The 26,874-nt window shown below is 40.2% G+C and overlaps 1 long non-coding RNA gene across 1 annotated transcript; it reads right to left on the minus strand.

The window, feature by feature from the left end:
* Positions 1–26,858, minus strand: LOC109369416. The gene is made up of 3 exons (XR_002118423.1): positions 26,700–26,858; positions 13,270–13,436; positions 1–19 (listed from the first exon to the last, which is right to left on the minus strand). It is a non-coding gene; the product is annotated as an uncharacterized LOC109369416 (long non-coding RNA).
* Positions 26,859–26,874: the final 16 nt, after the last annotated feature.

Raw genomic sequence — 26,874 nt, forward strand, 5'->3', positions numbered from 1 at the left:
TTCAGTTCTGTCCTGGAATCTGAAATACAGTTTGTTTGTTTGTTTGTTTTTAAGATCTTTAGCTCCAACTTTTGGATTTAACCAATCTCCCACTGGTTCACATTACCCTGGGCTTCCTTATTTGCTATTAAGAGTCAGAAATACAAATCCTGGCCAAAGTCCAACCTGAGCAATAAAAGTTCAAGTAGTCTTTACAAACACAACAAATACCTGCAGCGGCGATATAATTTTTCCCAGCATGACTACAAGTTCAGTATTCTCTCCTTGTATTTCTCATCTTTTTTTGTCAGATACCCTTTAAGTCCACCTACAGTACACATTCCTCACTCTTAACAGCACACCTCATCTCCTATTCCGAATGCCAATGAGCCAATCCCTCAGTCTGCAGGCAGCCATCCTTCGTTCTGACACCTACCAGCCATCCTAGCAGGCAGCTGTTTCTTTGGCGTTGCTTTATATTGCAAGATTACATACAGTAGCAGTTTCATACCATCTGCCAACACTGCCAACATTACTGTGATGCACAGGTTTTTTTTCTTTCACTTCCCAAAGTTTTTATGATGACTGATTCTGCACCCATTTCTTCAACATTATAACCAGATGGCATATCAAAGCCAAGTGGTATCTTATTTGCACTACTCAATTGGCTCAGCAGACAACCATGTTCTATAGGCAACCCAACACATTTGGAAATCTATTTGTTCTTTAGAGAAGACAAGAAATGGTTGCAAAATCAAACTACAGATGCCAACTTTGAAGGGCTGTTGTGGACTATTTAACACTCACAGTATTTAAGCTTTTGGTGTATTTATCTCTCATGTAACTGAGTTTCTATCTCTACAGTTTTAAATCAAGAAGTTCTGGGATTTGTTCCTCCATTTTAAGAGGATTCTCCTTTGGGCCCAGACAGTGAATTTCTGCATCACTTTTATACATGAAAGCTTTCCATTTTTACAGTCTTGCCTGCATCGCTTCACATTTCCTTCCATCATTAGAGTCTACTCACAGTACCTCCAAAAATTTAAAGCTCACAATGCAACTTCTCCTCACCTCTTCTCGTAGCATTGCTGAAATACTGTGACAAGTCCTGTGGAAAGCCACCAAGAAAGTGAAAAAGCTGGAGCACAATGAGGAAAGGTTCAGGGAACCTGGAGAAACAAAAGCTTCAAGCAGAGCTAGCAGCAGCCTTCCTACACCTAAGAGGAGTTTAGGAAGAAAACCAAAATTGGCTTTTCGTAGTGCACTGCAGGAAGACAGACGATGTTCAAACAGATAGGGTGGGGGTAAATGAGGAAGCTACCAAAGGCATTAAAAAAAAAAGCCTATATTTATGAAAAAGAATTAATTCTCAGACCACACTGCCAGAAAAGTTGTCAAATCTCAGTTGTTAGACATTTACAAGCTCTAACCAGCCAAAGCCCTAAGTGACCCATTTTGAGTTTGATGGTTGGGTGAGGTCACTTCCACAGGAGATCCTATACCTGTAGGCAGCAGGTGAGGAGGAACAGGAGATGTGCTCCATGCTTGGGCTCCACAGAGCCTCCTGCCATGCACAGCCACACCGCTGCTGGCCCAGGTGACCAGCATTTTCAGTGACTCCTGATTTAACAACGTGGGGAGGGGAACAAAATAAAAAAAAAAACAAAAAATAGAAACCTTCATCTTTCTCTTTGGTATTAAGCAAACGGGTCATACACGCTCACCCCCTTCTGAAGATACCACATTTTGGCTCCTGTCAGAGACAAGGTGCTGGACTGTATAGACAGTACTGTGGGGCTGCTCAAGCAGCACACTTCTTGGGGCTTTGAAACAAGAACTGTATGCAACGACCATTCTTTTGCACTACTGGCTTATAAGGAATATTATTTGAAGTAACTTAAAATCAGATGATTTTACTGAATATATACAACTGAAGGAGCAAGTTAACAAAGACTGCTCAAAAACTGCTCTTCTGGAAAAAACAAAATATACAGATATGAAAAATCATTAAGTGTCATGTACTCATTTAAAACTGTTACTTAAATAAAGTCATTACTGTAAGCGCAGCCCACGTGCCTGCTCTTAATAGTATCCATGGTTGCAGTGATGCAAATTTGCCTACCTACATCAAACCAAATGTGCCCACATAAGGAGAGAAAAAAAGCCCTGCATTAATCAGTGTTCTTTGCGCTGGTTGAGTGTGAAGAAAAGCAGTAGTTTAAGGACTTATTTTCCCATCACAAACAGAGCTTCATTCTTAATTAAATACAGTACAGATCAAATTAGAAAAGATCTCTCAAATTCATTAAAAAATTTATCTCTCTGGCCAAATTCTCTATTTTGCTACACTGAAATAAAAAGTAACAATTAATTGTTTCAAAATTTTTTCACTGTTAATAGGAAAGGGAAGTATTTAACAGTACTTCTAATCATATCATGCATTTCTTCAATGCTGATTTCAAATGTCACATGCATTAATTTACATCAGAGAAGTAGTTCTGCACACAACATTAAGGAATGTATTTTTTATTAGATTACAGCTTTCGAGTACTCTGATGTTCACAGAGAAGTACACAGTATTTTATAAGCTTCAATTTAAATAAACAGCTTCAGATGAAGATGCCAGGCAGTACAGTAACATTTAACTAAGTGAGGCCAGAACCTCATGTTAAACAGCCAGGAAGGATTAAGAGGTGGTAGGTAACTCCAGGTGGAGATGCACGATCAGCCTAAGCCAATCTAAAGGCTTCTGTTGGAGAGAGGACGATCTCTTCCTCTTCCGTGCAGCAGTGCTGTGAACACTGGACTTGTTTAAGTGTTTGCTCTCATAGGGCAGTGCTGGCTGAAACACAATTCTGCCTTGCCAGAATCAATTTTCAAATGTCTGAACTTTTTGTATGAATCATTTTTCTGCTCACTGGGATCGTTATCTGATCCTAATCTCTCTGTACCTAAAGGAGTAAAGCAGCAACACTAAGAACTATTGTAATCAACCAAACTTGTGATTTTAAAGGGTAGGTTTCACTTCCAAAAAACCAACAGCTTGGACACCAGAAAGATTTCTTTGCTGGTGACAGATGAGGTAACCTCACCCATCCCAATCAGCCTTGCTTCCCTCCATCAAACAGACTCCTAAGCACCTTTACCTTGGCTCTTATAAGAGCTATCCTCAAACCCATGCATTATTCTTTAAGATGTTTAGTTTCATTCTATTCCTTGAGAACGTGCTTCCGAACAAGCTGCATTGCCTCAAATTACCTACAAATAACACCAGAAGCCAGACTAGAGTGCTAAAAGTTTAACCCTGCAATTACTCAAATATACCAGGGAAAAGGGAGCAACACAGGACAACAGTTTACCAATAACAAGAAAAATAAAAACCCTTAAAAAGACAACAAAATAAGAATTCTCACCCTATCCACATTTCACAAGCACACATTAATATACTACCCATTTATGCATCAGATTTTACCTCTACCAGTTACATGGGTTGCATTAAAAAAAAAAAAAAAAATCACAAACAAAACTTCTTTCTAGCACAGAAGTAATGGCACTAAGCTATTTGGGTGCCTCCATCTCAAAGCAGCAAGATGTCCAAATTAGAGAACATATGGGAATATATCCATCCCTAGCAGGACTCCCTAAATTCAGCATCTTTTCTTTTAAACACGTCCTGATAATGGTTATGTAAAACATCACTTAGAATTCCACACTACAGAACAAAAAGCAAACTATTACATTAGCACATTTAAAGAGTGAGTTCTATAGGAAAGAATCTTACTGCAAAATGACAAAAACAAATTCATCATTCTTCTTCGTATGAGTTTTTCAACCTGCATAATCAGCTCTGACAATAATTATGTTCTGTGACTGTTCTTAGCAACAACTACAGAATGTACATTCACAATTGGTGCATTTAAAGTTAAAAAAAACAACACTAGAATACCATCAAGATGTTCTCATTACAGGGAGACAAAATTGAAAGAGAGGTTCAAGAACTTAAGATCACAAGTATTAATCAAAAGCTTTATGATCTTACCTTGGTCGTCACAATGCATAAACAATCCATTGTTTCAGGTATTTTTCCAAACATTTAAGAGGCTTATTTTCAGTCCCAGCAAAAGATCATCTCAAACGAGAAGCACTCTTACTGAATAGTCAAAACAGTAGAATGTGAGCCAGGTTCCCCTTTGGATTCATTCAGAGGTAGAAATAACGTGAAGAAAAAGAAAGAGCAAGCTAAAATACAAATGCTGGAAGTTTCATGAAAGATTCTTAACCTATTTTGACTACCTATGTCTGAAAAACTCGAATTTATCTTTGAAAATATCTTACAAAAGATGTCAAATCTCATTCCATACCAGTTAAGTGCCTCCTCATAGTCTGTTTCACATACTCCTCTTTCAGGATTACCTAACACATAAGAGTCATAGGGATTCATTTGATGAAATGCACTACGAAATTATTTTACAGCAAAAAAATCTCAGTTCAGCTTCTCTTAGCTTGTTACAATTTCTAAAATTAAGCTTTTGCTCAAAAATAGTTAAGGTTACAAGCAAGCATTTTTCCTGTAACATCATTTCAGCATTTGTTAGCTGCAAAACAACTGATTTCTTAAGCAGTAATGAATGGAATATTCCACGTAGAACAGGGAGAGAAGAAAGTGGCAAGGAAAGAGTAATGCATATTGCAAGAGAAACGCTATTTTGAGCCTTGAATTAACCTAGAATTTCATTTTCTTTTGTAATGCTGTAATGCAATGACAAGGCAAAGTTTGTATGCAGAAGCATAGCCTTCTCAGCCTGATTAACACAGCTGGGAACAGTCAAACATTTGGACACACAAAAAAAAACAGTTTGTACTGTGAAACACTAACCTGGCAGTTTCATGCACAAATTAGAACCTTGCTATATTAATCTAGCACACAAAGCATTGGAAGCAATCAGTTAACCTTCAGGTCAGTTAACCTCTCTCATTAGGTCTCTCCCCCCTTTGCTGCATATACAGGGAAGCATTTTGAAAAAAATATATCAACAGAAATTTAAACTTAAATTCTCATGTGTATTATTTGGTGTTTAGCCTACGATGTACAACCAACGGTATTTTGTGTCACCAAACAAGTCTAAAACATTCCAGGTATCCACCCAGGGCATTCTCACAATACCGTTTCGCTTTAAAAACAGGTTCCAGAATCAAGTCCAAGCAGCCCCTGGTATGCATTGCATTAGTACGAGACTGTTCTCTCTCCTTTCTCATCCTTCAAAGAGCCATTCTTCACATCACATCATCTGGAACAATAAAGCTTAATTCACTCTGAGCCCTCTGGATGCCCGCAAGAGGCCGTGCCAGCACCTACCAGGCTCAGTGCTGTGCTTGTCCCCACACTTGCTAGCTGGAGCACTGCACCAGGCAGCAGCCCACCTGCTGCTGCAGTCACCCCCAGCTCATACAAACCTCGGGTTAATGCAGCCACTGCTCACACTGTGATATCATGGCCACGGGTGTGTTATGATGAGACCTTGACTTTGAGCGAGGCATGCACACCCACATCTTATAGCCAAAAACAGAATTAGTTTCGTTTCAATTGAGTGTCTCAACCAAAGCCTAGCTCTCATGGAAGTGGCAGGGCTGAGGGAGCACAGGCGTTACAACAGGAGCACCACATGCTGAATAGTATCGAATAGAGGCTGGCAGGCCTCAGCTCATGAGGTATGAAGCCAAACAACAGCAACTCTGTTTTCCCCTCAGCAGATATACAAGTAGAAAAAATCCGCAGTTTTACTCCACTGGACTCCCTGGCTCTGCCCTATTATATACTGGGGGAAGAAAAAAAGCCAGAAGAGAAAGAAGTTAAGAAATAAGGAAACTATTTTTCCTAAGATTAAACTTCCCCCTCTCCCCCCCCAGAAATACTGCTTTTATAGGACATGGGAGAAAAGAAGGACAATAGAAAATAATTTTCCCATTTCTAAATTACTAACATAAAATCATTCAGCAAGAAAAGCTTGCTAACATGCAAGCAAAAAAAAAATACTCAGCTCAGCTTAAATGGAATGTCAAGTTTTATCTTACATCATTCAGCCATCAAGACCAGGATTTCTACCTTGCATGTTGAAATCAAGGCAGAGATTCACACGGTCTCTGCTGCCTTGGAAGCAGTTCTAGTATGAACACCAGGTGAAGGTTTCCCTCTGCAGAGATAAACACGCATCTTTCAGATTGATGTAAGACTCAACCCAGACAGAAGAAGTATAAAAATTCTGAGTTCAGAAAACAGAGAAGCAAAGCAGCAGCCAAGCAGCTGGAACCCTTCTTTGTCAGAAGAAAAAACAGGCACGTAGCTCAGTGCATTCAAGATACTCCTTGTACAAAATATCCTTGAATCCCCCAAGTCTTCTGAGAAGACTGATTGCTCATGTGCTTTGAGCAGAGAACCTCATAAAGCACAAGGATACAAAACCAAGAGAAACTGAGCAAATGTCTTTTTAGGTGGCTTGGCACACATTTAGGGATGTCTCTTAATGCCTGGCCTAAGGCACGCAGCCCACATGTGTGCTTCTTGCACAAACTTCAATTCAGGAGCTCTGCCTGTCCATCAGTCACGCTCTGTGTATCAAGGGCACAAATCGATGACCTTTCTCATCACTCAAATTTCTCTCAGCCATCCCACTCTAAGATTAAGCTTATACAACCTAATCGTGGCTACAGCTGTTTTATTCAAAGGTGCTTTCCTCTTTTTTTTTCTTTAAATTCTTGTCTTCTCCGGGAATCCTTTAGAACCAAGGATCATCATCTTCCCACTGTCATCTTTTTACCAAGACCAGTGGCCGATAAACCTTGTCACAAAAGGCACCAAACTGTTTAGATCCACTATTCATATGAACTGTGCTAAAGAGAGCAATTCAGAGAGCATGAAGAGGCATTGCTTGGTTGAGGTTTCAAATGGATGAAAAATTATTTATCAGTAAATGGATGCCATTGTGGGGCAAGTCCACACACAATGGAAAGATACCAATCACACGTACTGTAGTGGCAAAGCAAGACATTTTGTAACAAATACCAGTGCACATTTTCATAAATCCAATACACAGATGGATAAGCTCTCAAAGAGAGTACATAAACCAGCAGTTTCCAGTCCAAAAACATAGTATCTGCATGCTTTTCATTGGAAGTCCTGCTCATCAAACAAACAAATTTGAAAACATGAGTCAAGCTTTCCTGAGGCTTAGCATTTTCAGAAGAAACAAGAACATAGCTTCTTGGAGACAAATTTCAGAACTCCCTGAATGACCAAGCACATGTTACACCTTGGAGCTCAGAATGACAGGGTTGTTTAAGAAAAATAACCATGTAAAAAAACAAAACAAACAAACAAACAAAAAAACACAGAACTGAAGGATAAACAACATAATACATTAACTTGGAAACTTCTTTACTTTAAAATGTGATGTGAGGAGCAACAGAAAGATCCTGAAGTACACCAAAAACCTGAATCAACATCATGACATGCAAGAAAAGCTCTATTTTTAACACAAAGAATAAGACACTTGTGTGTAGCCAGTAAGCATTTCTTAGACAGTAAGATCATTATTATTTCACTGAAATTGTAAACAGCACCACAATCTGTTCACATATTCATATCTACTGAAAAATAAACATTTGTTCTGTCAGCTCTATGTCACACCAGTAGCAATCACCAACATCTGTTCTACCCAGTTCCATTCACTGCTACCTGTGCCATTAACACTGAAAAAAAACAAAGCATGATACTCATCTGAGTAATACAAAGGGAAGAGATGGGATTTTCTCATGTTGAATTACCTACCAATTCTTTCAGGTTGTACATAGCAGTCCCTTTTTTTTTTTTCTTCATGGATCCATTCTTTTTCCAGCATGAAATTCTCTACCAGATACATCACCAGATAATTAAAGGAAAACCCATGCATATATAAACCATACAATGAATAAATCACAAAAATTTAAATAATGCTTTGGAAAAACACTGATTTTGCAAATAGTTTCATCCACCAACAAGTTATAAAAGCACATATGGTTATTTAAATGCTAATTTGCTTTCCAATTCTTTGAGAAAACTTGTGTAACATACAGCTGTCACAGGTATAACCAGAGAAGCAGGCTCACTAAGCTTTTTGATAGTACATCAGTTCCTCAACTTCAGCAGATCTGAAGAGATTTCAAAGACCCGGCAAAGATCAAGCAGTAGCATCACTGCAAGCATTATCTCAGCTCCTTTAGCAAAGAAAGCATTAACATTTTAAGGTGCTGCAGCCTAAGCCAGCTAACCTTAGAACCTGGTGCACAATATTATTATTACAAGCTAAAAAAAAAAGAAACAAAGGTAAAATTTTAGAAATAGTAGAAATTCACTGCTTGCGTATGCATCCTGAACTGAATTCCACTCTCTTGTTTGTACAAACTGTCTAGATTTTAAGAATTGAAGGAAAATAATAGCACGCCAAATGTCATTTCCCTCCCACTAAGTTGGCATGGAGAAAGCAATGAGGCTCCTCAGACTATATACTATACACTCACTGCAAGACCTCAGAATCTACACTATCAGATGCCCAAATAAAACAAGCATGCTATTTCTGCAGTAAAAGTAGCTGTAAAACATACCGGGCAATACACAAGCATATGCAACACAAGCATAAAGCAACAGTACAACAGTTTGCAGAACTATCAGACACAGCACGCCATCAAGGTAGCCAGCAATGAGTCTGTACAAATTCTGAGGACATATTTGAAGATGATCACCATGATAGGCCTAGATTTCTCCAGGAAGCACCTGCTTTTGGGACAGGTACAACTGACTGCGTTTGCCAAGGCCCGATGAAGATACTGCAGTCAACAAAGCCTACTGCAACAGAGAAACGGAAGCACAGCATCTTTAACACCATACACTAGGAAGGCAGGTAATGCTTCCAGGGATTTCCTCTCAGATTCTGATTAACCATTTGACACACATTTCCAGTATGAATACAAACTACAGACTATCCATTAAATGAGCAGTTTTCTTCATCCCCCTGGAAAATATACCTCAAGTTCCTTCTCCACACAACGTTATCTCATCTTAAGATGTTGCATAGAGCTATCAAAAAAAATCTTTGAAAAGTTAAGACATCACTGCTCGCTTTGTAGGCACAACTAATTCTCATGCTGTACGAGAAAATTAAGTTAGTTTAATTCCATCTCTTATCAAAATATTCACATTATCTTTCTCTGTATGGATTTTGAGCACGCTCAGCCTGAGCCTGCGGTATGCTTAAATAGCAAAGTCAGCTAACAGTATCTAAATGTGTTACCATTCCACTTTGCTTGGCACTTCTATTAATACACCTGGAATACTGCATTCAGCTTGTGGCCCCCCAGCATGAGAAAGATGTAGATAACCTGAAGCAAGTTGTGCAGTGGGCCATCAATACAGTGAGGGGCTGGAAGGGTTACTCCATAGAGGATGAGGACACTGCTCCTGATTTAGCTTTGAGAAAAAGTTTCAGTATGACCTAAAAGAAGTCTTCCAATACCTGAAAGACAACAGGGGCAAGAGCATCTGCACAAGGAAATTAGGAAGCAGAAATCAACTAAAAGAGATATCAAGAAGTAAAAAAAAACTACGTTTTCCCTGTCAGGATAGTCTAGTATTGGAACAGATTGCCCAGAGAGCTTTTATAATCTGTGTTTTCATTAACCCTTAGCAATCTAACATTTTCCATTAGTGAGACTGGATGATTCCACGATTGCAAGACAATTAAAGTTTCATTTCTACCTTGCCTTGGTTGGACACTTAGCTAACAGATCTGTAATTTCAGCTCTTTTCCTTCATTATTTCCTCTTCTGCTTTCTTTCTATCACAAGAGAAAAGAACTTGGCAAGGACTTAGAAGATAGTAAGCCAGATACTCCCTACATGCCTGATTCTATCTGCACATCCCCATATGTTTGAACAGGGAAAACCACAGATCAGCCACCATTATTCACTAAACACTGAGATCTGTTAGCCTAGCTGTAAAAGTAAATGTTCTGGATCAAGTTCCACCACCTAAGCCAAAATGTTTACTTTCAGATGGGGTAATTTTTTCTCCCCTTCCCAGCTTCTAAGATGAAGTTGGGGCTACTTTTACACCAGAGAAATTAACAAGCATTTGCTATTCGGCTTGAATTAAACCAACCAGTACCTCACCGAGTTAAAGGAAAAAGAAAAAAAAAAAAGTAAAGTGTTTCCTTAGACAATAAACTCCTCAATTAGGTGAAGGCAGACCACCAGAGATTCAAGTTTCACCGCGTACTTCCCAGGCACGAAGCGTCCCACCTGCAGATGGCACTGCAGATCGCGGCTCTACGAGCGCTCAGCAGCACAGACCCTCACCCACGACCAGCACGGAAAGCCAGCTTTACACTCCTTAACCTACATTACCAACGCACCCAAGCTCAGTATTTAACACACCTGATAGATTAACCTTTTCCAATTGAAACGAGATACACCTTCTACTGGTCCTTAGCGCTGCAGGGATTAACATTCCTGTCCCGCTTATCACTGCCTTGAATTTTTTTTTTTTTTTGGTCCCATCATCTTTTTGTACTGAAAGCTAAAACAAATAAAGCTGTCAGAAAGCACAGAAAGGAAACCAGATTGCTGCGAGCAGGAAAACCACAGTCTGTAGCTCTAACTTCCTCTAATACAGTATCTATGGGAATTACAAAATCTACTGCTTTGATCCAGAAGTAGTAAAGCCAAAGAACTCTGTTACGTTCCATTAAAAGCCCTTAGGCAAGCTAAACTTGCATACCACTACTCCATGTATATACAAGCACACATTGCTAAAAAGTCACTTCCAAAGTCAGCTGCATAGAAAGTTCTTGTAATACAATCCTCATTCACTTCAGGAAAGCATTCTATTCCCACTCTCAAGCAACTTTCACATAGAGCAAGTGTCAGCGGGAAGAAAACCCAGTTGCTCCAGAGTAACTACAGCAGAAACATATCACTAAGGCAAAAGAAGTGTGATTTAAGGCATGGCATTCAAGAACAACAATCTGCAAGTAATAAAAACTGTCCCAATCTCATCCACTCTTGTCCTGCCACCTAAAATAACTTCCAAGTGCATCTGGTACATTGGTCTGGTTAATGAGCTACCATTCATTTGGGCAGCAGAATTGCAAGTCTGAAAAGTGACCATTTCTGTTTAGAAGTTGCCAATGAATCAAATGGGTATGCTAAACTCAGGTTCCCTCTGGTCTCTAATAAGTTTCAGTGAACAAAACAAATCATTAGGTGTCACACATGCTGTAGCAGTATTAGAGGCTCACTACACCTTTACATTGATTAAAACCAGATTTATAATAAAAAAAAAAGTTCCAAGGAAAAAAAGCATATTATTGAAAGCAAAATGCATCAAATTTTACAGATTAAAAATGTTAACTTTTATTACTACACATAGCAGGTGCCCATATTTAAGAATTCCCCCTGTTTCTCTTTGTTTGCCTGGTTGGAGGTAGGGTTTGGATTTTTAATTTCAAAATATGGAGGGAAAGGTATTAAGAAAAACAGTCAGCAAAGAAGAAAATTAAGACTGAAAATAAGTACAACCACATTTACTATAACAACTGTTATATATAGCTTATCTTTCAAAAAAAAATAAGAGGCATACAAAATACAAAAAACGCAAATGAAATTAATACTGAAATTCCACACTTCAAAACTCTCCATCTATCCAACCACAATGTGGGAAAATAGCACTCCTAATTAGCAGTATTCTAATAAAGTCAGGTCAGCTTTGCTGTGCGTGACAAAGACTGAGAGAAGCTTAGTTTGGTTTTGCATAAATTAACATCCACACCAATATGTACAACCTTGCTTTTAAATAGTGGAAGTCAATGCAAGATCCAGTTCATATACTGAAGGTCAGACGTTTGTTTGCCTTCCATAGGACACCTGAGACAAGAGGTCTGGAGGAAGACAGGCGGCTTTGTCACAAATGTCCAAATCTGGGACACTTAAAAGAATAACAAAGTGATCCACATTGTATCAGGTTAGTTGTTGTAATTATACACCACTACCACTGTACTGCACAGGAGAAACAGTTGCTTCACCTAGCAAAGAGCTCAGCTGAGATACTTCACTAATAACTATGTTTAGCACTTCTTGAGTCAGGCCTACAGGTAACACAGCTTTTTCCATATTATTTCTCATATATCCAACATCACTATGGATTTTCTCCATAGGCGATAGCTCTTAAATATGATTTTCATTAAAGCAACTACAGCAGTGGCTCACTCTATACAACTAATGCCTCAGAGACAAGTGATTTCATGTTTCCCAGTCTAAAAGTCAATATTCACAAAAATCAAAGGAAAATAATTCATTGCTACATTGAAAGTTCAACTTCTAATCTTTGAGATATTTGATTACCTGCAATCCTGACAAAAACACAGTACACCAATGTTGTGCAGTTTCTTGATGCAAAGAGATTGTAACAATGATTCTTAGCAATATATAACATTTATCCCTGGCTACGCTAAAAAGTTGGTCTCTTCCCAACTAGACATCTTCCAAACTCTGACAAGATTCAACAATCCAGATTTCCTCTACAGAATTTGACAGATTCCATAATAGTTTCAATGGTACAAATTTTAGAAGAGCTTCAATAAGCACGAACACTTCTGGGGTGGGTTTTTTTAATCTGTTTTTACTGCATAAACTCACTAGCACAACATACTCCTTCATGTTCTGTAACTAAGTCGACTTCCTTTATCAGAAGCTGTTAGAATTGCTCAGGTTCACTCGTAAGGCATCCTGAGGACTTCATCTTTCTGGGTGGCACACACACACACCCCCCTGAGGTGCCCTACAAGACACAGCACTACTCCCTCAGCAGGTCTGTTCACTGCTCTTCCTGAGCTCTATTGCTATTTAATAAAAACAAGTCATTTTAGCTTGCTACCTTCAACCACTGAGAAGCTCACACGCTTTTTGCAATACTGTCTGTATTTAAGGCACACCTGAAACAGAGTTCACCTCTTTGAGGACATACAAACAAGACTTACACAAAAAAATGCAAGTAACATTACTACTTAAACTGAGGGATGGAGATCCTGGCTTATTGAAAATACACCCTATCACGCATTTACTTCCCTGCTCCATTTTCTCACCACTTAACAGTCGCTTCATGGCACATTTAATGAAAAAAAATTAAACACATTAAGTAAAATGAACACATCTGTTACCTAACATTTCAATGGTTAAAAAAAAAAAACAGCAGAGACAACATACCTCTACACTTGGGCTAAGGCTGCTTGGCAGTGTTTCTGATGTCACTGTTGTGCTTGGAAGGCTGGAGAAGTCCCAGGTGTTCACAGGCTGTATTGGTTCAGATGGCTGAGAATGATCAATGCATTTTGGATTGTCGAGTAAGGTCACTTCATAAAATTCTTGAATATCTAGAGACACAAAAAAATTGTGAAGTTGGGTTCCATAGTTCTGATGATATTTTGAGTTTAACAAGCATTCTCATCCTGCAAAACAAATTAGATACCTGCTACTGGATATACACATCACAGATGAAGCCCTATCATTAAGATCACTTGAACCTTCCCACAGGATACACAATGCCTTGTATCTCAGAATGTGTGTCCCCACTCACTTCAGGCTTTGGTCACTGGCAGCAGTGCTACCAGAAGCACAGGCTGCAGCAGAAACAGCAGAAACATGTGAAATAACTTCAGTGGAACAGCAGAAGGGATGGGTATCTATGCTTCAGCTGATGCTATGCCTAACCTGAGGGAATGCAGCCTTTGGTCACCTGAAACCCTTATTCAAGGGCAATATTAGAAGGTCTCTTCCTGTGGTATGTACTTAAATTAAATGACCACAGAAATACAAGTCTATCGATGAAATCAGCGCCAAGAAAGTTAAAAGGAGTTAAGAAAAATGAAATTGATCAAGTTATACAGAACAAAAATAAATAAATAAACAGCTGATGACTCAACAGAAATAGGATGAAAACTGAATGGTATGAATTAGTATGAATTCTAAGTCTTATTTATGAACTAATAAGTAAATTTTGTTATTTATGAAGATTCAGCTGGAAACTTCAGGGGAAAAAGAATCTGGCAGCATTAGCTTTTGTTTTTATTTTCTATTGACATCCTATCCACTGCATGAAGCACTAATTAAAAATGAAAAGCAAAAAAAGGAAGGATCAAGGGTCTTTCTAGGGAAATTTAAGTACCCAAAACTTGCTATCACTACAGTAATCATTCACATTAAATACATTTAAATCTAAAATTCATCTTAAGTCTAAAGAGTTTATGCTAAGGGAAGGACAGGGGAACAAAGAACTTATAAAGCTTTTACTCTCTTCTTGGAAGCAGAAAAGCCACTACACAGAAATTACAATTTATGTTTTTCATTACAACAGCTTCACAGAAGACAAGCACTTCTGACAAGGTTCGTCCAAGCAGGAAATAGGACCCAGCAAAGAGCAAGGAGGGTTCTCATCTGCAGAATCTTGTTGCTTTCCAGCAGCTGCCCAGAGACACTAACAGAGGCACAATAACCAAATTCCTTTACAGATGGAGCAGCACCACAAGAAAAACACCACATAAATGAGAGACTTCTTACTGTTTTGTTGGTGTTCCACACACAGGTTTTCCTACAGACATTGCGCTCCTGCTCTTTTCATGTTCAGAAAACTCTAATCCTCAAATTCCATTTGTAGCTTCTCTCTTAGCAAGAGAAATTCCTACCAACTGCTTACATTAATTTTTAAAGTTACACTTGCTCTTTGCACTGCTGACTGGAAGAAAGCAAGGGCTACAGAAGACATTAAGTGACCTAGATATACAAGAGCAAACCAACCTCAGATTTAAAGGCAATTTGAATCTCTGTCTTTTACATTAGCTCCCATAGCTGCATTAACATTAATGCATCAATCAAGTGTACTGAGTAAAGATTTTTCCCCCCCAATATGCTGCTTTGTACATTAAAATAGGCAATGTTTTGAGCTGATTCCGTAGCAGCAATCCACATCAACCAGGACATGAAGACTGCTACATTATTTATGGGAAGGGGTTATTTGTGCAAGTGTTTTACAGCAGAAATCTAGGGCATCTACTCTCGATTCTGGTACTTCTAAGTCTCACTGCCAGCTGAGGTAGCCATTTGTGTACTGCAGAATGACTTGCTTCAGAAAGCACCTTATTTCCCATACACTGTTTCTCCATCTCTGAAGGACACCATATATTTACTACCAAGATATGTCAGACATACATACACCACCTAATATCAGGATTAGTCTCTGTTTATCCTGAACTTGCTCCAAGTTAAGTAACAAAAGTTCGTAGGAATTTAATGGCTACAAAATAATATTCTTTTTCTTAAAAAACTAAATAAATCCCACCATCAATTTACACTGGCTATTCAGAATGCTGACGGTGAGCGCTTTTGAGCACAGCCTGGCAGTCTGTGCACCTCAGTGCACTAAGAGCACAAGGAACGAATGCTGGATGCTTGTATTTCGTGAAGTCAGAAATTCAGGCAATACTAAATCCAAGCTATTCAATATTTTTATTTGGCCTACTGCTATGCGTCAGCTCACAAAGATATTTCCTTGTGTGAACACACCTGACATAGCCAATGAAGTCATTTTAATTTGAAGATGCATTTTTAAAATGAAAAGTTCTGCTGTTTTCCTTGTTCTTGTAGACTGTAGCTAGCAAAATATACTTCGCTTTTAACTTACATTTATTATTAGGTTCCCCCTTCCAGCTATGTTTTTTTCATGTCTTATCACGTCTTATTCCCTTCCATATTACTTCCAAGAGTGCTTATAAATCAAACAAGACAAAAACTAAATTACAGAAAAAATGAAAATTCAAGTCAGAGATTGCAGACCAGTAGAAGTGAGCACAACTTGTAACGAGAAGGAAAACATCCAGTGAGGCTGAGTGACACAAGTAGCTGCATGGTTTCAGAAGAGCCAAAGAGCCAACGAGTGATAAACAGTAAAGCTGGATGTTGCAATGACATACCAAATCATAATTGGATTGGTAACTGCCTAAACATCCCAAAATTAAGCCATATATAACACTGGATTATGGTAAAATTTAACTGTAGTATGCCTGATGTCAGCACCCATTTCTGAGACTTCAATTGCCAGGTTCCTCAACAGACAGCTCACCTTTACAGTTCTCTTTCTAGGGCATTGATGGAAACCTGGGCTGTAACATAAGCTTTTGGGATAAGTGTGCTTTCATAAAGCTTTCAGAAAAGGATTAGCTGTTCGCCCTTTTCTTTTGAAAGCAGGTAGAAATTACTCTGAAGTGATCTAACAGGCAAAATGCAAGAAAATTAATAGCATGCCTCATACCTCCTTCAACTCTTACATAGAGCAGCATGCACATACAAATGAAGGAACAGCCCTGCAGACCAAGTTCTACAACAGCCAGCACCACTACAGCAAGGATTAGAAACAATCTGACAATATTACAGTATCTCAGCATTAAAACACTCACAAAAATCCACAGACAGCACATGCAAAAACAAGCCAGTAACAGCCTTCAAAATTTTCCTGCTAAAGGATCAAGACACCCAAAAGCTCAGCAGCCCCCTGCACTGGCTGAGCACTGATTTCATAACTGTGAGTTTAGGGAAGTTCTGCAGAGTAGATATTTGCAACCACAGACATTCTCTGTACTCAGAAGCTGCAGACTCTCCCTGAGAAGAGGCCGGTCTCTGCTTTCAGAGAAATGTCACAACACAAAATAAGTGCTAAAATTCACCATTTTAGTGGTGACTGTACAGTTTAAAGTCAGTTTTGTTTCCAGGCTTCACTGAGCGCGTTACAGGCAGGAGCACAAGAACCACTACAATGTTTTTGGCTTTCTGACAACTCGCCGGAATCCTTTATTTATTGTTGTTCTTCAGGTTTTATTTAAAAATCCTAATAGCAAACCTTTTATGTTATGGTACAAGGGAGAGAGCCAAAACATCACAGGCATTTACTACTTCCAAAAATGTGTTGAGCTATTTTTGGTGAGCTTTTTCTTTTTTTTAAATTAGAAAGTCATTTAATGATCACAGTAACTCACTGTTCTTAGGCTTTGCGTTTTCACCCTCTAAGCATTTTGGCCATTTGTGGGTTATAGGTGGTTTTCCTTAACTAAACACCAGGAAATTCCACACAAGCTTAACATTTTGTGGACTAAAACACTGACACACAGTACTACAACAGACTACACTGGACACTGTGCAGGTAAAACAGCCAGCTGTTGCCCTTATGCCATACACTGCACAGAGCTGTAAGCTTATCACAATACACACAAGTTAATGACATCTGTATTTGCAATATTAATTATATACCCACTTGAAGATTCAATTTTAATATACTTAACACCACTGTGTGCAAACAGCAGTTTATTTAACAAGTGCATATTTGTTTTCTGTTTCTGTTTTTCAAACAAAGCTGGAGAGGGGTCTGGAGCACAGGCCTGATGGGGAGTGGCTGAAGGAGCTGGGATTGTTGAGTCTGGAGAAGAGGAGGCTCAAGGGAGACCTTATTGCTCTCTATAACTACCTGAAGAAGGTCGTAGTGAGCTGGGGGTCGGCCTCTTCTCTCGTGTAAATAATGACAGAAGTAGAGGGAATGGCTTCAAACTGCGCCAGGGGAGATTTAGGCTGGACCTTAAGAAATACTACTTCTCTGGAATAGTAGTCAGGCGCTGGGATGGGCTGCCCAGGGAGGTGGTGGAGTCACCGACCCTGGAGGTGTTCAAGGAACGTTTGGATTTTGTGTTGAGGGCCATGGTTTAGTGAGTACTATTGGTGACAGGTGGATGGTTGGACTGGATGATGTTGAAGGTCTTTTCCAACCTTGGTGATTCTGTGATTCTGCACTGAAAGCACCCCCTGGAGCAGGCAGCATACTCAGCATCCAACTCATCTGAATCCACTTAGCTCTTGCCTAATGCCAGTTACAGTACACCTTTAATTACCTTCCTACATGCTCCCCAGTTTTACAGACATTATATTCATCCCTCTACATCTTTTTTAGGCTACACTGTCCTAACTTGCATTCTCTGCCGTTCTCTCCGCAGGAGCCACCTCCTACCTCTTGTCACCAAGTTGTTACTTCTCCAACTTGTTCTATTTCTATTCCATCCTTCCGAAGGCCACAAAAAAGAAAGAGACCAAAGCGTTGTATTGTATGAGAGATCTGGGCACAATCTGGATTTTTACAGTGGGCATAATAATCAGTATCAGTCTATCTTCAATTGCTTTCCTAAACGTGCCTAGGATTTGGTTTGACTTCAACTGCTGGAGAACCCTGAGCTGGCATTTTCATGGAGCTCTTTATGTTGCCATATCAGTTCCAAGTGGGTGATGGTTAACTCAGAGCTTCTAGCAGTAAGTTTGGTTTGTTTGCTCTGCTGTGCATCCCTTCAGATTTATTTGCACTGATTTTCAGAGGCTATTTAGATCCCCAGTCTCACTTGCCTTTCTGCAACTTATCTTTATTAATCTGAATAAGCAAATGGTCATCTGAAGATTGTCGTCTCAGTGCTCATCAACTTTCAAGGTCAGTCATAACCACTTTGAGTAACAGAAAACTACGCATGAATTGGAAGTTATTGAACCTCCCTTCCAAGTAATAACTGATAATTTTCTCCCATGTCTGGTTTCCTACTTCTTTTTCTGTTTGCCCAGTCATTGAGAGACTTACATCAACTACAAAAACACAAGCCATAAGATTTAGAAAATGGCCAGCAATACCCTACAGCCTAGCATTAACACTCAGCATTCCTACAAGCTCACAATCAAGTCTTCGGAGCTCAAAACAGGCATTTAATGAGCTACTCAATCTAGGTCTCAACAAAGCAGCATAAAAGAATGAGAGCCTTGAAATCTGTTCTCAAGCATTTGTATGTTCCACTCTGCACTGACATCAAGGAAGTATTTCCTTCCTAGCAGACAATCAAGCAGAGAACAAACCCATTTTGGCCAAAGAAGGTCAGAAAGCAACAACATAGAGATTTCATAGCACATAGCATTTTAATGTCATGGTCCCTCAGGCTTGCAGTGATCAAGGAGCTTACGAATTCTTTGACAGATTGACTTACTTGTATTTCACTTTAGTATTTCACCTGAAAATCCATCTACGTGAACATTTCCTCCATCATCTCCTGTTGGCCTGCTTCTTATCAGACCTTTATTCATCCAAGTACAGCAGATTCCAAATATATGCTTCAAAAACGAACAAGTATGCTAATAGTCTGACCATCTATGTAGGCTGTCCAAGAAGATGTGTCATCCCATTATAAATTACAAAGGTCTCTATCCCCCTCCCTAGGGGGAAAAAAAATAAAGGTGTCTTCCTTACCTTAGGGCTTCCTGCTAAAGCAGCTGAAGCACCTAAAACTTAGGACTTAAAACAAGCAGAAAGGAAAACAAAGGTCAAAATGTTATTTCAGTTCAGAGCTATTTGAGACGTATGGCTTCTGCCAAGTGCTTAACAGCCCTACATAATGGATAGACAAAATGTGAGTGGAGTAATGATTACTGTCATATTAGGCAAAAGAGTCCACCAATCCTACAGATTTTCATTCCTCAGGTGTAAGGTAGTTCCTGCTAATTCTAAGGGAGACACAACTCTGCATCCTAACTTCATCTGATGTCTCAAGCTAAGTAAATCAAATGCAAGACCTGAAAAATGAATTATTAATAACTGACAAGAAAATAAAAATGTGAACAGAAACTTCACATTCATTTGACAAACCAATAACCAGAGTCAGGTGAGTGTTCTCTTTATGTATTCATCCTTCATCCCCAGCTCCCCAGGAGAAACATTCATATTTATACAACAAAAAGTGAAAACCAGACTCATGGTAATCCCTGTAAAGCCCTTTCCAGAGTTTGTTTGTTTTTAAACACATGCTGACTATTGCTAAGCACTACCACATCTTGAAAAATACAAGTTGTAGTGCAGCTTTCCCACCACACACGTTCTGTTCTACAGGCTTTGAGCTGCAGCAGCCAACTCCTCTTCCTCAACCCTTCTGCTTGTTTTGGTGGCTGTGCCCAAAGCTTTAACTCTCCTGCACACACTTAACTTCTAATCCTCAAACTCCAGAAGGTATTATATTTTCTGCTTCAATACCATAAATGCAACTTAATTTGCACTCAGTTGAAACTGCTCTCATCTAACCTCAGATCCAGCTCTCTGCCCTTATTCCTCTGGCTGATGTTTGCAGTGAGCCACGTCCAACTCCTCACCAGCCTGTCAGCTTACATCCTCCAAACTGTTCACATTTTCCCCTTTGCTCTCCAATTGCTCCTTCAGCATACCTTCAGATGGTCTCTTTCCAGTTTTCTTTAAGAATCCCACAGGGATTATATCCAAACTAAGGTAGGAAAAACTTTAAGAATTTAAAATGGTCATCACGCAGCTAAAAGCTGGCATAAGCCCTCCAGTTCTCCACACTCTTTTCTATTTAACATTACCTCATGTGTACTTACTCATCAACCCAAGCCAGAAAAAAAAAAACCCAAAACAAACTCCCAGTTACCCATTCTCTCCAAATAACTTAACTGCAGTTCCAAACTATTAGCAACCAACGTAACTGTGCCTTTTTTCTTAAAAGGATGTATTTACCACTGTCAGGTTAATAGAAACTTAACACAGGAAGAGCTATTAGTAGCTTTTAATTGTAGGATGGGCCAATACAGAACTGACCAGGATTTCCTCCAAAGGAATGAACTCTGGGGAGGAAAAAAACAATTGAGGGATATAGGGGATACACTCACTCAAACATCTGAACTGAGCTTTCACACAGGTGCACAGCTCTGCCTTTTCCTCTTTCACTAATAATAGCTAATAGACTTGAAGGTAACTGACAGTGGCAGCATCTCCCCCAGAAGCAACACCTGTACACTCCCTGCAGCCAAGTTCTAAAACAAGGTTCTGAACTTGGGATTCGAATTTTCAATACTTTTACCTTTTGTCCACAAGTCCTCCTCATTCCTAAATCAACTGCCTTTTTAATCTCAAACCAAAGCAACTGACTTTTTTTGAGAACACGGTTGGGAAGATACTTGCACATAACAAGATCTCCATAAAAGCTTCACCAAACAACCCTACAGCCTCCCTTAGCTTAGAGAACAAACAAAGTTAAGGAGGTTATTCTACTGTCAGCCCTCTACAGTATCTTAAAATCCCTCCAAGTTCGGCCTAGTTATGATTCAGGGAACCATCTGTGCAAGGAGACAACTCAGCAGCTGTCAGATTTTGAGCCTCGTGGATGATTCATCCCACCTGCAAAGCAAATGCCATCTCCCAAAACACAGGCAACAGGATGCCCAGTACGAGCCCCCACGTCACCAGGCTCACAGCACTCCAGCTGCAGCACTGGACAGAAGAAACTTTTCCAGAACCTGGGAACTGTAGCAATAATTCTAAAGTTCAGCTTTCTTCTCAGCCTCTAGAAAAACACCCAATTTACTGACGGAGTTTGCTGGTCAGTAACCCCTTCTGATGCTAGCTCAGCAAACAGAGTAATACTGTGACTGACAGGTTCTACAGTGCAGCGATTCTGAATACACAGTTGGGATAACCACAGGGACAATCTTTTGCCACAATACTCTCTCTGCACACCCTTAACTGCTCAACTTACACTAGTCCTCCGTGCTATTTTGGGCTGCCAAAAGCAGCTCCTAATCCCATTGCACTGTCACAAACACACGCAGGACAGTAAGCACTGAAACATCAGAAGGGAAGGAATACAGGCAGCACGTACTTACACAACACCCCCAAAGCTTTCCACACTCTCAAGCTGTATTGCATACATACAGAATGACAGGCAGTTCTTTAAGGAGGAGGAGCAATGAGAGTCTGTTTCCCTCATCACTGCATTCCTTCAAAAGGACAGCATGAAGTTCTTCCAAAAAATGAGTTCTTAGGCAACTACAAACTACGTGGAAAAAGTACAGTAACAGCTGAGTTCATGCTCCGCACTTCCAGGCATAAAGCAAATTTCATTTTGTACTCTCTCAATCCAGATCCAGATAATCAAGTCCTTAACTACTTCTGAAGACGTAACCCTATGTCCAATCAGGCTGAAACAGAGCACCTTGCCCTGAAGTTTAAGGAAGGCACTAAGTAACTGCAGCGCATCCTCAAGAGACTGCTCTGGACAGCAGATAAACACCTGCAAGTTGTAAGAACTGCATCCGTGGATGTTTCAGTCTCAGCTAGGAGCAAAGAGATAGCCAGCCCTGGGGGGGAGGGGAAGAAAAAGAAAAAAAAATCACAAAAATGCAGCAAGGTTAAGATTCCATTCTAAAAATACCCTATTTAGCATCTACAATTTCAGTGGTCTCCAATATAAGTGATGATTTAATTTTCCCTGAACTTCCATCTATTAAAAAAGCACTATTCACTATCTAACCAGATTCCTGAGTTACTGTCAAGAATTCCCAGATCTGCAATGAAAATATTCTTCAGCTAAGCCTGAACCAGCCTATGCAGTGCCTCAGCTGCACTTCAGTCAGGAAGCAGCTCACCAGCAGCCTTACTCACCTTACCTACAGAGCAGCCTTACACAGTGGCACAAACCCAGCACTAAAGCTCTCTCAGGCATGCGCAAGTTTGAAAAGTTGACTGTGTCATCATGCCCTGTGTTCTATTAACTAACCATATCACTGAAATACAAGCTGATACTGAAGTTTCCCCAGGAGCAAGTACTTTTGGTTTCAGTTATGAAGAAAAGCTTCAGCTTTAATTGCACCAGATTTGAATTTAGCTAGTAAGTAAAGTATTTCCACACCAGTTAAATAATTGAAAGGGAGGTAAAAGAACAAGAATGGCATCCCCAAAGTCACAGAGAACTCAGTGTGGGACCACCCACGGTCAGACCACACCAGATGGTCCCAACTTTGAGGAGCACTGAACCTACATCAGCCTAAAACATCAGACCGTTCCCTTAACCAGTCAAGAAAGGCAATGTGGACAGAGCTATGGATGCTTTAAATTCCTAGAAGTTTCAGCCCCAGTCAGATAAACCCAAATGAGGCATTTACCTTACTGCAACCACCAGCTGTCATCACGTTTCAGAGATGAGACTTATTCCTCCAGTGTGTAAACACAACAGTGTATTTCTAACACTATTTCATAGTGTCCATCAATCCAGACCGTGGTTAAGAACACCCTCACATTCACTGGGATAAGAGTTTCTTGGTTCAGCAAAGGCTACAGAAACCACTCCATTTTATCTACAAGATTTCCCACGCTAGATATTTAATGTCAGGAATATTCAGCACATAATCACACCAGATATCTTCACACAGAAAGGCTCCAAGTTAAATAAATTAGGTGGCTCACATGAATGATACTCATCACGTTCAGCTTCTCCCAGTCAACTTCATCATTCAAACAAAAACAAAAAAAAAAGGCCTCCAGATGTATAGTTATAAAAATAATGCTAAATAACCCTAAGGACTTAACTGCGAAAGTATTATCTGATTATTTCAACATAAATACCAAATTCTGCTCCAAAATGAAATGAAATCATATGCCATCCCTCCTTACGCGGATGCCTCACTGTGGCCACTTAATAACCTAACTCACTGTATCAATTATCAGGATATCAATAACAAGCTATTTTTAGCAAGAAAGAAATCAACAGGTAGAAAACGTAGCGCTTGATCCTCAGACAGTAAAACAGGAGTTTTACTTAAAAAACAACACTATTTCTCAAGCTGATTTTAATTAAAGGCTGCTAGTATCCACTTAATTAAAGCACCAGACATCATTATACTTGGCTGGCTGAAGCAAATAAAATGGGAACACCACATTACAGAACACAGAAAACCAAAGACTGGCTTTTTCAGACTCTTTGAAGGAAGGTCACTGACATTTGGTTTCTGATATTGTTACTAATTTAAAATTACTGCAGTTATTTCACTTACAGAAATAACACTGATGTGCTAATGTCAGTTTTGTAACACGGTTCACGCTGAGCAGTCACTGCCCTAATTCAAGTCATTTTAAACCATTTTGTTATATTTAAGAAGCGGGTCAAGTTTGTAAGATTGCTGAACTAAAATTTGTTGGAGGAATTAAAGGAAAGTATAATGTGAGAAAAAAAAAGGTTCTCAGATGTGAGAATATCACTTATCCTTCAGTATCCAAACTGAAATTCACAAAGAACCTACCACTTAATTCCTTCCTGTTAAAATAAATAGATGAAATATTCAGTATTCCTGGAAAAGAATACTGATGTCTTCCATTACAGATTTGAAGATACATTCCTGTGCATAAAGTAATGACTATTTTTTGCTTGAAAGAACAGTATTTGATTGCCAAGTTCAGAACCACACTGAAAAAAGATGCATGAATTTGACAGCAAATCCTGACTGCAGCCATCACAAACATTCTTACCTACCACAGACAGGAGGGTCCTGGAGATACAGCAGCAACCAGGTAGAATAAAAGCAAAAAGAAAAGTAGAATGAAAGTAATTTCATTTGTGTTCACTGGAGGTTTTGTTTTACTTTTTTTCTACTGTTAAAAACAGCAGAAACTAGAAGTAGCTTTCTATAAGCACCTACATGAAAAATAAATTCATAGTTGAGCTTGGAAGCTTCTGTCAGTGTGCAGCTGTGGATATTTAAGTTGGAGACACATCACAACTCCTGTAAAAGTCACACCTGAACATCGGCAGCGAGATGATGACAAGCACAGCATTCGAGGTAAGCCCAACCTGCAGCACAGCTTCATCCAGGCTGTTCCCAAATCTCCACCGCAAGAGGACAGGCAGGAACTGACTCAAAGACTTCCCAGCCAATGCAGCCATCTCTCATGCAGCACCTTTTCCAGGCAGCCCCCTACTCCCTGCAGGGCGCTGACCCCCCCCCCCAGGGGCACAAAGCAGTAGCCACGCTGTATAAAGGTGCAGCCAGGAGCACAACAGCCAGGAGCAGCCTGCCAAGAGCAAGGACTTCTCCAACTCATTTCTATGGAAAGGAGCAGGTTAAGGGAAGAATAGTGAAGTTGACAGCATCAGTTGCTGGGAAGTCACTCTCTGCTATCACGTTTCAGAGAAACAGTTTGGAGCACAAACACATGCTCCTTAACAAGCAATCACACAGTTAGCCATTAAATGTAAAATTAACATTGATGCTTTCAAAAAGCGCAACACCTATTTGTGCATGCTGAGATCAGCTGAACGGGACAGAAGCAAAGACCCCATGGCTACAGCAGAAACTTCTGACAGATCAGAAAACAGGCCATGCAGCCCTCCAGCAGGCACACGGTAGCCCCCAGTAGAAGAATGCTACTGCCAAGTGCTAAGTTACAGAGACAAGCTGGCTCCGGATATGGCTTTTAGAATAAAGTCTGTCTTGCAGGTTACAATACCAAAGGCCACTTCCATGCCACTGACTCGTACCTCATTCAATTAATAACTAACGTCAAGGTTTTCTAGGTGAAAGTAAGAAGCATAACCACAGTATTCAGCTTCCAATACAAAACTTCAACAATGTCATTCAGCAACACAACACACACAGAGGTACACAGATCCTCATCATGGAGCTGCTCAGCATCAACTGAGTACTGCAATGCACAGAGCTCCTGCAAGTAAGCCCTTTCTGGAGGCGTCCTATGGGAACAGACCTATTTGCACAACCACCTTTCAGGAACGCATACAGGAGATGTTCCTTAAGATGACCAACTTCTAAAAACCCACCTGAAAATTAAACAAATGCTCCAGGAGAAAGCACTTCACGTGCAGCAGTGCTTTGCCCCTCCTGATGTTTCCACTACAACACAAGTTTCAAGACACAGCGCCATGAAGACGTGGACCTGTGAAATACGCTACATACGCTGCAAACTGTGTAACTGCAAAGTAACAGCTGAAACCCATACTGTCTACAATGTTAACAACACAGTTTAGATGCAAGTTACTTTGTTAAAAAGGAAGGACCTGAAACTTGGAAGAAGTTTTTACTCACACATGCAGTGACGACCAATCAGGAAGAAACCCACAGAAACTGCCAAGTCAGGATTCTGCAAGTTGTGTTTACAATCTGCTTGTTCATTTTGCTCTGTTTGTTTTCTAAGAGATGCACAGGATATTCAAAGCTTCACAGAAGGATTTCAGCAATATTTACACTAACAGTTTCAGAGAAAAAGCACCAAAAGCACTCTGAACTTGGGAATTAGTGAGGTTTTCACTGCATTTCACTATACAAGCAAAGAGAAAAAGTTGGTGCAGCCACCTGCAACGTTAGAGGTTTCCTTCCATTCACTTTAACTCTGCTCATGACACACACACTTTGCAGCGTTTTTAGGGATTCTTCAGCAGGGAGATCTGCCCAACTTCTAATTAAGAGCAAAACCGCTTCAGCTCACTCGTTATGCACTTACACGCGGACTCACAACTAGAACACATTCCCTATAAATTGTTCAAATCCATAGAAACAGACGTGAAAAACCCGGCTGCACACACAGCACAGCCCAGCCCAGAAGAGAGACGTCGCACCGCCGGTCGCTTCCAGGCCGGGCAGAAAACTCATACAAAGTAAGCGACAGAAACCGGCCGATCGGAACAGCACGTGTGCGAGCGCGGCGGCACGAGGGCTCCGACAACACAGCAAACCGCCTCCCCTCACCGACACCGCAGGCGGCAGCACGCGAGAACCCGGCTTACCGATCAGCGCCTGGAAGAGGTTGCTCTGGAAGATGCCGATGACCCGCTCGATGGAGTTCCGCAGCTGCCGGTCCTCCGCCTGGCTCAGCTTGGAGCGGTACTCCTGCAGGAGGCGCAGGGCGCGCTGGGTATCTGCGGGCGGACACGAGACTCGCTGAGCGCGGCACAGGTGGGC

Source organism: Meleagris gallopavo, chromosome 11, assembly GCF_000146605.3.
Source record: "Meleagris gallopavo isolate NT-WF06-2002-E0010 breed Aviagen turkey brand Nicholas breeding stock chromosome 11, Turkey_5.1, whole genome shotgun sequence".
Taxonomy (NCBI): domain Eukaryota; kingdom Metazoa; phylum Chordata; class Aves; order Galliformes; family Phasianidae; genus Meleagris; species Meleagris gallopavo.